Here is an 11,939-nt window from a genome sequence, read left to right as displayed (position 1 = left end):
CATGCTCCCGGTCACCGCAGCCTCGACCTGCTGGGCTCAGGCGATCCTTTCACCTCAGCCTTCTCAGTAGCCGAACTACAGGCGTGTGCTACCACGCCCAGCTAATTTTTTATTTATTGTAGAGATAAGGTCTCACCAAGTTGTCCAGGTGGGTCTCGAATTTTTATAAAATGTTTCTAGTAATAGTTCTCAAATTGTACGTTAACATACTTTTTTTTGAAAAATGAAGACTTTCTGACAGAAAGTAATTTTAATTCTACTTTTAATAATTAGATTTATAATGAAGATTAGCTCTGCCAGTTAGATTATGTGGTAGACATTTTCTATACTTACACTGCTCAATACAGTAACCTCTAGCTACATGTGGCTAATGTAACTGAGGAATTAAATTTTTAATTTTAAATTCAAAAGTCAAAAACAATGTACATTTTATTATACTTATTATATTTGTTGGAAAGATAATATTTTTATATATTGATTCAAACAAAATGCATTATTAAATTAATTTTAACTGTTTCAAATAATTTTAGTATGGCTATTAGAAAAACTAAAATGACACACATGACTCATTACATTTCTATTAAACATCATTTTTGTATACAATGACTGAGCTAAATTTGGAGTTTGAAGGTTTTGAGAAAAATATATCCAAGGTACTTGATAAGATAAAATAATTTTATTAAAAATGTTGTATTAGGCCGGGCACATGGCTCATGCCTATAATCCCAGCACTTTGGGAGGCTGAGGTGAGAGGATTGCTTGAGCCCATGGGTTTGAGACCAGCCGGACAACTTGGTGAGACCTCATCTCTACAATAAATCAAGAAAAATTAGCCAAGTGTAGTGGTACATGCCTGTAGTTCCAGCTACTTGGAAGCCTGAGATGGAAGGATTGCCTGAGCCCAGCAGGTCGAGGCTGTGGTAGCAGTGAGCATGCCACTGTTCTCTAATCTGAGGGACAGAGTGAGACTTTGACTCAAAAAAAAAATGTTGTATTGAATTTAACAACATTTAATATTCCCCAAACTTTCTTAAACAAGATGCTTCTAATAGATGAAAACTGTATATATTTAATAGTTTGTAAGTCCTGCCAAACTTCTCACGAAATGAGAAAGTGAATGACTAATAACCAAGTAACAAATCCTTTTGAAAGTCAGGTAGTTTCCAGTTCTTTGCTTTCCAAAAACCAAAGGAGAAACTAATCTAAAATAGTAGTAGATCATTATATATATATATTAGAGACAGAGTCTAACTCTGTTGGAATACAGTAACTAAAAATCATTTTTAAAAATATAAAATTATGTGATTGTTGGCATGCAACTAGAGAGAAGTTCAAAGAATTGAGTGACATAACTATAACAAAAAATTTCCTCCATTTATGTCTACTTATATATGTGATTAAGTGATCAAGGTTTTTCAGAGCTGATAGATGTTGTTCCTGTCTCATTGTAGTAATAACTAACATTCATGCACAGATACTTAAACTAATTGAAAAAATATTTTAAAATCCCATGCATCTTATTAAGGAATGTGCTTCCAATAAAATTGTATTTTTTCTTAATAATTATCAGACTTCTATTAATGTTATTTTGGCAAGTTGATTAATAATATTAGTAATGATCGCTCAGAAGAAACCTTAATATCCAGGAAAAATATTTTTTGATTAAATTTTAATTTATTTAGTTTTTAAAATTTTTTTTTGAGTTGGAGTCCCACTCCATCGCCCAGGTTTGGAGTGCAGTGGCATACTCATGGACACTGCAGCCTCAGCCTTCTGGGCTCCAGTAATCCTTCCACCTCAGCCTTCCAAGTAGCCAGAACTACAGGTGCATGCTACCATGCCCGGCTAATTTTTGCTTTGTTGTAGAGACAAGGTCTCATTAAGTTGCCCAGGCTGGTCTTGAATCCGCGGGCTCCGGCAATCCACTCGCCTCGACTGCCCAAAGCACTGGAATTACAGGCTGAGCCACCGAGCCTGGCCAAATTTTAATTTAAATACATACTTTTGTAGTAGAGAAGTATAATATATGATCAAAAGACCGTTCAGATTTCCAGTACTGGCCAAGATGGAGAAAGCCCACTATAGTCTATCTTTTGCAATGATAATGACTAAAAATTCTGGACAAAATATAGAAAGCAACTACTTAAGGACTCTAAAAAACTAGTAATAGCAGACAGATTGGGGAGGAGAATCAAAGGCAAGGAAGGACACATGGGGTGAGTACCCCATTTTTCCCCCTTTTATCTCCTGGTTTTGACCCAAAGGCAGTCATAGCACATAACTGCACAGAGGGCATAGGTATCAAAAAGTCCTGGAGAAATCCTTTATTTCTGGGGAAAGGAAAGTAGGCTCCTGCAAATAGAATAGTACGGGAGAATCTTTCTGGATTTCTTTTCCTTCTTTTTTTCTCGCTTTTTTTTATCCTCTGGCCCTTCTTCAAGGGCAGTCCCAGTCACAGGGCTGCACTGTAGTGACAGTGGCATGGACATCTAAACTCCCAATAAGATACCTGTTTTTCAGGCCAAAGGAACTGGAAGATAAAGGGACCCTGTGATCTGAAGAGTATGAGGGACGTCCTTATTATTATTATTATTATTATTATTATCATTATCATTATTATTATTTGAGTTGGAGTCTCACTCTCACCCAGTCTTGAGTGCAGTGGCATGCTCACGACCATGGAAGCCTTGACCTGCTGAGCTCAGGTGATCCTTCTGCCTCAACCTTCTAAGTAGCTAGAATGACAGACATGAGCCACCATGCCCGGCTAATTTTTTTTTAAATTTACTGTAGAGGTGAGAACTCGCCATGTTGCTCAGGATGGTCTCAAACCCCTGAGCTCAGGCAATCCTCTTGCCTCTGCCTCCCAAAGTGCTGGGATTATAGGAATGAGCCATCTCACCCAGCCTATTTTTAAAAATCTCTTGACTTTCACTGCTTTATCCAAAAGTTGGCCCCCAATGATGCAGAACTGTGTGCCAACTGGCAACTAAAACTCCAAGAGAGAAATCTCATTTTTGTATTGGGAGAACTGAGAAAAGAGGCCACTGTAGCTGGAGAGTGTTGGGGAATTCTAAGCGTGGAGAAAGCTGGATAGGCGGATGACCTAATTCTGATCAGTAAAAATGATAAACCTCTGGCCAGACAGACAAAGAAAAAAAAGAAGACACAACTTACCAATATCAGGAATGAAAGGGGGAGACATCACAGCAGACCCTACAAACTTCAAAAGATTAAAAAAGAATACTACAAATAAAGAAAAAGATTGACAGCGCAGTTGAAAATGAAGAGTTCAATTCACAAAAAAGGGGATACAAGTGGCTTTTAAACATGTGAAAGATGTAAAACCTCACTCATAATAATAGAAATATGCATTAACCTACAATGAAATACTGTTTTTCACTTATCAAAGTAGTAAGGAACAAAAATTTGGTCATATATTGCTATTATTTCTATTCACGTCAATTAAATGATAGATTAAGTGGACCAATTTTTTGAAGGATACAAGCTATCAAAACTCGCACTTAAAAGGCTGGGTGCGCTGGCTCATTCCTGTAATACCAGCACCTTGGATGATGGGGCAAAAGAATTGTGTGAGCCCAGGGGGTCTGAGTACAGCCTGAGCAACTTGGCAAGACCTCGTCTCTATAATAAATAAAAAAATTAGCTGAGCATGGGGTGGCGCACACCTGTAGTTCCAGTTACTTGGAAGGCTGAAGCAGAAGGATGGTCTGAGCCCAGTAGGTTGGAGGCTATGGTAGCTGTGAGTATGCCACAGCACTCCATCCTGGGCAACAGAGTGAGACTCTAAATCAGAAAAATAAAAACCTAAATTAAATTTGAAAACTCGCCCCCAAAGACACACATAAGCTGCATACTTTTGTATCTTTCAAAGAAATTGAATCTGTAGTTAACAATTCTCCAACAGAGACAACTTCAGTCTATCAAACATTTAAGGAAGATATAATGCCAGAAAACAGAAGAGAAAGGAACACTTTCCAAGTTCTGCTTTTATATGTTTAATATGTACAATATAGAGTGTATGAATGCATGTGTATATTATGGACATAAAGACTTCAAAAGGCACAAAAGATTGTACAGTAAAAATAAAATCTCCTTTACAGTTTTGACTTTTTGTCTCCCGTTTCTCTCTCTAGGAGCAACTTCTCTTACTTACTTCCTGAATTTAATAGATAATCTAGGTACATATAAGCATATGTACTGGTAATATGATTAACTAGTTTCTCATTAATGGGCAATTAATGTATTTCCAGTGGCTTTTATTTTTTATTTTTTTTAGTCAGAGTCTCACTCTGTCACCCAGGCTGAAGTGCAGTAACACAATCACAGCTACAGCAGCCTCAATTTGCTGGGTTTGGCAATCCTTCCACCTTAGTATTCCAAATAGTTGGGACTACAGGTTTGCGCCACCAAGCCTGGCTAATTGTTTTATTTATTGTAGAGATGAGGTCTCGCCAAGTTGTCCCGGCTGGTCGTGAACCCCTGGACTCAGGCAATCCTCTCGCCTACACCTTCCAACGTGCTGGGATTACAGGCATGAGGCCCTCTGCCTGGCATTTTTCCTGTTAAACTTTTATAATAGCACAATTAATATCCTTGTTTGTATATATGTCATTGCACACATATAAAGGTAGATCTGTAAAATGGATTCCTACAATAGAATGCCTAGATTAAAAAGTATATGCAGTTAACAGTTTGATAAATACTGCCAAATATCTTTCCAGGGGGTTGTACCAACCTATAATTCTACTGTCAGTATACAAGAGGGCCTGGCTCTTCACATTTTTACCAGCGCAATATATGACCACATTTTTGTTCCTTACTACTTTGATAGGTGAAGAACAGTATTTCATTGTAGGTTATGTATATTTCTGTCATTATGAGTGAGGTTTTACTTCTTTCACATGTTTAAAAGCCACTTGCATCCCCTTTTCTGTGGATTGAACTCTTCATTTCAACTGGGCTGTCAATCTTTTTCTATCAATGGATTAGAGTCCTTTAACTATAAAGGAAATACATCCATGGTATGCTGTACAATAGAGTAAATATCATTCAACAGATGGATTCTGTTGCTAAAAACAAGTTTGAAAGTCACTGCTAGCCAAGCTCAGTGGCTCAGCCTGTAATCCCGCGCTTTGGGAGGCTGAGGTGAGTGGATTGCCTGAGTCCGCGGGTGCGAGACCTGCCTGGGCAACTTGGCGAGACCTCATCTCTACAGTAAATCAAAAATTAGCCAGGCGTGGTAGCGTGCACCTGTAGTTCCAGCTACTTGGAAGGCTGAGGTGGAAGGATCGCCAGCTCAGCAGGCCGAGGCTGCGGTGGCCAGAAGCAGCCACTGCACTCCAGTCTGGGTGACAGAGTGAGACTCCAACTCAAAAAAAAAGAAAAAAGAAAGTCACTGCTTGTGCTACTTTGAAACCTAGCTTTGCTAATAAAAATTTGTCCCCTTATTCCCTTGGAAATCTTTCTTGCTTTGAGTCCCAACCAGTACAGCATGCCTGATATGGTCAAAACTCTAGGCCAGCATTCTCAGCCATGGCACTGTTGATATTTTGGCTGGATGATTCCTTGTTGTGAAGGGCTATCCTCTAATTTGTAGAATGTTTAGCAGCATCCCTGGCCTCTATCTCCTGGATGCCAGTAGTATATCCTTCCCTCAGGTGTGACAACCAAAAATGTCTCTGTACTGTCAAATGTCTTATAGGGACTAGGATGGCAAAATTGCCCCAGGTAAGAACCACTGACCTAGGTTTATACAGTGTGGGGTGGAATGCAGGCTGCTTTAGTATCAGTCTTTTTGCTGTAATTTGGGAGTTCCACACAGCTAACCAAAGGGTGTTTGATAAGGTGAAGAATACTAACTAACTATAAACTTGTCTTCTAATTTAGTCAGAAAGACAAAATAACATACATTAAACCATGAAAGAACAGGATCTGTTAAATTTGTGGGTACACTTAGGAAATTTAAATGAAGAGATGTAAGACGAGAAAGTAAGCCAACTGCTAGGCCTCACAGGGTGGGAGGGGCTTAATAAGGTCACCAGAGCTCAGGGGCTAGCACTCATCTTGTAGTTATAAAAAACGATTATTCTTTTCCCTTTAAATTATACAAAAAAGTTCTCATTTTAATACGTTAAATTTTAGCAAGAAATATTTACTGATATGTTCTCAACCTTTCCATTTATGTGCACCTTCATCAATCAGGGATGTTAAAATGTTAACATTTTGATATTTATTTATTTTGAGTTGGAGTCTCACTCTGTCGCCCAGGCTGGAGGGCAATGGCATGCTCACAGCCACTGCAACCTTGACCTGTGGGACTCAGGCCTCCCAAAGTGCTAGGTTTACATACAGGCTTGAGCCACCATACCTGGTCGATCCTCTCACATTTTGATAAATTTAACTTTCCATACTTTTTCCAAGTCTCTATAGCCATATTTGTATGTAGATTTATATATAGGTTTGTTTGTTTGTTTGTTTTGAGTTGGAGTCTCACTCGGTTGCCAGACTGGAGTGCAGTGGTCACTCCCGGCCACCACAGCCTCGCCTGCGGGGCTCCAGCGATCCTTTCGCCTCAGCCTTCCGAGTAGCCAGAATTACAGGCATGGTCCACACTGAGCCTTTTAAAAATAATAATAAAAAGAGATATTTATTAAATAATAAAAAAGGATCACGATGTATACATTACTATCAACATGCTTTTGTCACTCACAGTGTATCCACCTGACAACACAGTTATAAACCCTTTTAATGGTTATATAATATGCCATAGTATGTATGCACCATAATTTGCTCAACAGGTTTCCTATTGAAGATTCTAAATTGTTTCTTGACTTGTTCTCAGCAACATCAATGCCACAGTAAAGATTTTTGTATTTATATCCCTACATCTTCATACTTTTCCTTAAGATAAATGGAATTTTGGTTTTAAAATATATGCATAGATGTATTTGTGTATATATGTATATATAAAATATATGCATGTTTTAATAAATATGTCCATATTACTTTCCTACACTATGACAGCAATGTATAAGTTTTTCCATATCCTGCTTAGCAATACATGATAATCTTTTCTTTCCCCATTTTGAGAGGTGAAAAGTAGTACCTCATTGTTTTACTTACATATCCCTGACTACTGAAAGATTTGGGCATATTTCACATTTTTATGTAGTCATTTTTTTTTTTTAGTCAGGGTCTTACTCTGTCACCTAGGCTGGAGTGCAGAGGCAAGCTCATGGTCATCACAGACTCAACCTGCTGGGCTCAGGCAATCCTTCCACCTCAGCCTTCCAAGTAGCTAAAACCACAGGTGTGTGCCACCACACCCAGCTAGTTTTTTTGATTTATTGTAGAGATGAGGTCTTGCCAAGTTGCCTCAGCTGGTTTCGAGCCCCTGGGCTCAGCCTTCCAAAGAGCTGGGATTACAAGTGTGAGCCACTGCTCCCAGCCTTGTAGTCAAATATTTTTATCATTTAATGGCCAGGCCCTGTGGCCCATTCCTGCAATCCCAGCACATAGGGAGGCTGAGGAAGGGAGAATTGCTTAAGCCCAAGAGTTCAAGATCAGCCTGGGCAACATAGCAACACCTTTTCTCTACAAAAAACACAAAAGTAGCAGGCATGGTAGCATGTGCCTGTAGTCGCAGCTACTCAGGAGGCTGAGGCAAGAAGATTGCGTGTGCCTAGGAGTTGGAGGCTGCAGTGAGCTGTGATTATGTCACTGTACTCTAGAGTGGGTGACAAAACTGAGATTCCTGCTGACTCAGGAAAAAAAAATTATCATTTTAAAAAATGGCTCCTTCTTGCTAAGAAGTTCTTTCTTGAGCCAAAGTATATCAATATTCTAAAATGTCTTATACATTTTTGTTTTACTTTTTTATTCAGATCTTCTTTGCATCTGGAATTTATTCTAATATATTGTGTGAGGTAGAGATCTGCATTTGTATTTTTCAGTTTTGCCAGTACCATTTTATTGTACATGAAGAGTTGATAGTAACTCACCTACCTAATTGTAGTCACATGAGACTGCTATCAAAGTTATAAGGCCAACTTATTAATTTATAAGATATTGCTGAGACCAGAAATTCAAGACCAGCTTGGGCAACATAGCAAGACTTCATCTCTACAAAAAATACAAAAAATCAGCGGGGCGTGGTGGTATACACCTATAGTCCCAGCTCCTCAAGAGGCTAAAGCAAAAGGATAACCTGATCCCAGGAGGTTGAGGCTGTGATGAACTGTCTTTGTGACACTACCCTTCATCCTGGGCAACAGATAGGCAACTCAAAAAAAAAAGAACTGCTAAGTCAGCAGGATATTAATGTTGGCTCTTTGAACATTTTCTCTTCAGCTTCTATTAAGAAGCCAAATTACTGTTGTTTAGAGAGTTTGGGATTAAAAACAAGTTAAGTTTTTTCCCACCTGGTCTCCATGGCAAAGAGGCAGCAGTGATGAGGCAGAAGCACTACCTGGAGGCTGCAGCACAGGGCCTCCATGAGAGTTACCCGGGTCGGGCCTGCTGCCTCCTCTGGACCTATAGCTCGTCGTCACAGGACGACAAGAGCACTTTTAAAGAAACATGTCTATACTGCTTCCAGTTGTTGGTTCTGTATAATTCTCCGAGTGTGCCTCAAACCCAAGGCCAAACTGACACCCAAAATACAGTAACTTCTCAAGCAAGAAGCAGGAAATTATATGTTCAGTTGTAAAGAAGCAAAAATTGTGAAAAAGTACAAAGATTCCAAAAGTGTATTGTTGATTACTTGTAAAATGTGCAACAGAACAGTTAAACATCATGGTAAAAGTAGAAGCTTTCTATCAGCATTGAAGAGCTATCCTACTACTCCAATTAGTAAACTCAGCCTGAAGACAGCAGAGAGAAAGACTCTAAGTTCGGCAAACCTAAATCATGATATACCTAGTTCCAAAGGCAAGAGCCAGCATCAATTTTCAGAACACCTACATTTGGACAGTCACTTCTACTTGCTTCTCAAAGAGTATGAGCAAAACAATGAAATACTTCTCTCAATTAAAAATGTTGCTTAGTCAGAATGAGTCCCAAAACAATTCAGAAGTGCACTTCAGAAATTTCTTATCTTCTCTGAAAAATGGACTTGGAAATTAAGAAATGTCTAATACAGTTTCTGAAACTAAAGTTGGTAAAACAACTTTTTAAACTTTAATTTATTCTTTGAATACATGGGAACTAAGTCCAAGTGCAAACTTTTCTTGGCATTCCTACCAGATATTAGGAAAAGATTAGAATGAATAACGGAAACCTGCCTTCCTCACAGGGTGGTTATGAGGATCAAAAAAATATAGGAAAGTTTCTTGTAAATAGTAAAGATGTGTGTATACTTTAAGTGGTGGGATTATTATCTCTTTCCTTAGTCAGCAGTTTCATTAGGTCATTTTCTCGCAGAATGAAATCAATACCTTTATGTGAGTCTGTTCACTCATGAAGATTTCTCCCATGTGTACATAGTCTTATTACTAATTCAAGAAAAGGATCATGTGTGTGTCTTTATTTTCTCACAATTATCTGCATAAATAGTAGTAAAGTCTGAATATTATTCCTATCTTGAATGCAAAAGTAAGTATATAGGGCCAGGCATGGTGGCTCATACCTGTAATCCCAACACTTTGGGAATCTAAGGGAGGAGGATTGTTGGAGCCCAGGAGTTTTGAGACCAGCCTGGGCAACATAATGAGATCCTGTCTCTACAAAAATAAAAAAATTAGCTGGGTGTGGTGGCATATGCCTGTAGTCCCAGCTGTTCAGGAGGCTGAGGTGGAGGGATCACTTGAACCTAGGAGTTTGAGGCTGCAGAGAGCTATGATTGTGCCACTGCCCTCCAGCCTGGGCAACGGAGTGAGACCCCAACTCAAGAAAGAAAAAGATAGAAACCAAATATAAGTCCAAAAAAAATGAAACAATAATATTTTAACCAAATGATATATAATAATGGCTATAACTTTTTTTGAGGGGGGGTTGAGCCAGAGTCTCACTTTGCCACACTCTGCCACCCAGGCTGGAGTGCAGTGGCATGCTCACAGACACCATAGCCTCGACCTGCTGGGCTCAGACTATCCTTCCACCTCAGCCTTCCGAGTAGCTGGAGCTACGGGTACATGTCACCATGTCTGGCTAATTTTTATTTATTTATTTATTTATTGTAGAGACGAGGTCTCACCAAGTTGCCCAGGCTGGTCTTGAACCAATGGGCTCAGGCAATCCTCTCACCTCCACTTCCCAAAGTGCTGGGATTACAGACTTGAGCCACCATGCCTGGCTGGTTATAACTTTTTGTAGTAAATGTAACTATTTAGAATTTCTAAAGTGACAGAAATTAAATTATTCAAAGTTTATTATTAACAGCAAAAATATATCTAGCAAATACTTTATTTCATTATATTTATGATTAAGTAATAGTTGAATAAAATTGCTTAACTATTGCCCTGGGTTATATTAAAAAGCATTTAGGCCATTGCTTTGCTAAGCTCTGGCCAGGTCACATGGCACTTTGAGCTGTGGCCTCCATGTTCCCTAAGCTTTAGCCCCCTCCCCTACCTTGGGGAAGTGAATCCTCTCTCTCTCTCTCTCAATATCTCTCACTCTCTCTCTCCAATTTACTTTCTAAATAAACTATATTTTCCAATCTAAAAAAAAAAAGTTAAGTAATCTTAATGACTACTATTCAAAGTTCACAACAGCCCAATGTATCTATGTTCATCCTACAAGACAAGATACCAGAAATCTCATAAGTTTCACTAGCTTTCTCACCTGAACTGTTTTGGGTACAACCTGACAAGTTTCTTGCCTGGCTTCTTGCCTTTTTTTTTTTTTTAAAGAATCCTTATTGACCATCACCCTTCATTTAATAATTCTTTTCCCATATGGCACTCTTCATTTAGAGTCTTCATTCATTCTTACATGCTCTTATTCATTCATTCAATAACTATATGTGCCAGTTAATGTACTAGAAAGTTGATAATACAGATGAAGTTGATGAACAAAATTCCTGCTGTAGTTGGGGGGACACAGTCAATTAAAAAAACCAATAAGTTAATAAGTAAAATAGGGTAATGTAGCTTATAATATATTGAATAAGGAGTAGGACCACTCATTCTAGGAATGAAGGCACAGGAAAAAGATAACAAATAAGTGGCAGGCATATATATATACTTATCTCAAGAAACACTTCCAGAGTTGTTTCGTACATATATAAGCAAAGAGGCATGTATGGTCTCCTTTCTATACCCCTCCCCCTTTATTTTTTCACAAATAAACACACTATACACATTGTCCTACATCTTGTACTGTGCAACTTGGCAATCATTTCATGTGAAAACTTACAAAAGAGATTTTTTAAAATGGTTCTGTAATATGAAAAGCTCACTTTACAATATACTAATGCCAAAAATAGTTACAAGAAGATTAAGGCCAGAATCAGGAGGGATCTAAAAAACTGAACATGAACTTGAAGCTATAAAGGACCAGGAGATGACTTAAGAATCAGGTAAGTAGCACTTTGGGAGGCAGAGGCGAGAGGATTGCCTGAGTGCAAGGATTCAAGACCAGCTTAGGCAACCTGGCGAGAACACATCTCTACAAAAAATTAGCTGGGCATTATAGCAGCGCCTGTAGTTCCTGCTACTAGGAAGGTAGAGGTGGAAGGATCCCAAGCCCAGCAGGTTAATGCTGCAGTGGTTGTGTGCATGCCACTGCACTCCAGTCTGGGCAACAGAGTGAGACTCAAACTCAAACTCAAAAAAAAAAAAAGGAATCAGATAAGTACTTCTCAACCACTAGTAGACTCAAAAGCTAGTTGGAAATTTGTTTTTGTTTTAATACAACTTCTTTCAACTATCCTACTTGAATGCATACTGTATCTTTGACCTTTCAGCACACTAACA

General features: G+C 38.7%; 1 pseudogene; it reads left to right on the top strand.

Moving 5' to 3' along the window:
* The first annotated feature begins 8,473 nt into the window (after positions 1 to 8,473).
* On the top strand, positions 8,474 to 9,147 carry LOC103264613 (annotated as a pseudogene).
* The last annotated feature ends 2,792 nt before the right edge of the window (positions 9,148 to 11,939 follow it).

The sequence above is a fragment of the Carlito syrichta genome, unplaced genomic scaffold (assembly GCF_000164805.1).
Source record: "Carlito syrichta isolate Samal-C Ts95f unplaced genomic scaffold, Tarsius_syrichta-2.0.1 Scaffold305686, whole genome shotgun sequence".
Lineage (NCBI taxonomy): Eukaryota > Metazoa > Chordata > Mammalia > Primates > Tarsiidae > Carlito > Carlito syrichta.
The sequence above is the reverse complement of the archived record's forward strand: the minus strand, read 5'-3'. Positions and strand labels throughout refer to the sequence as shown.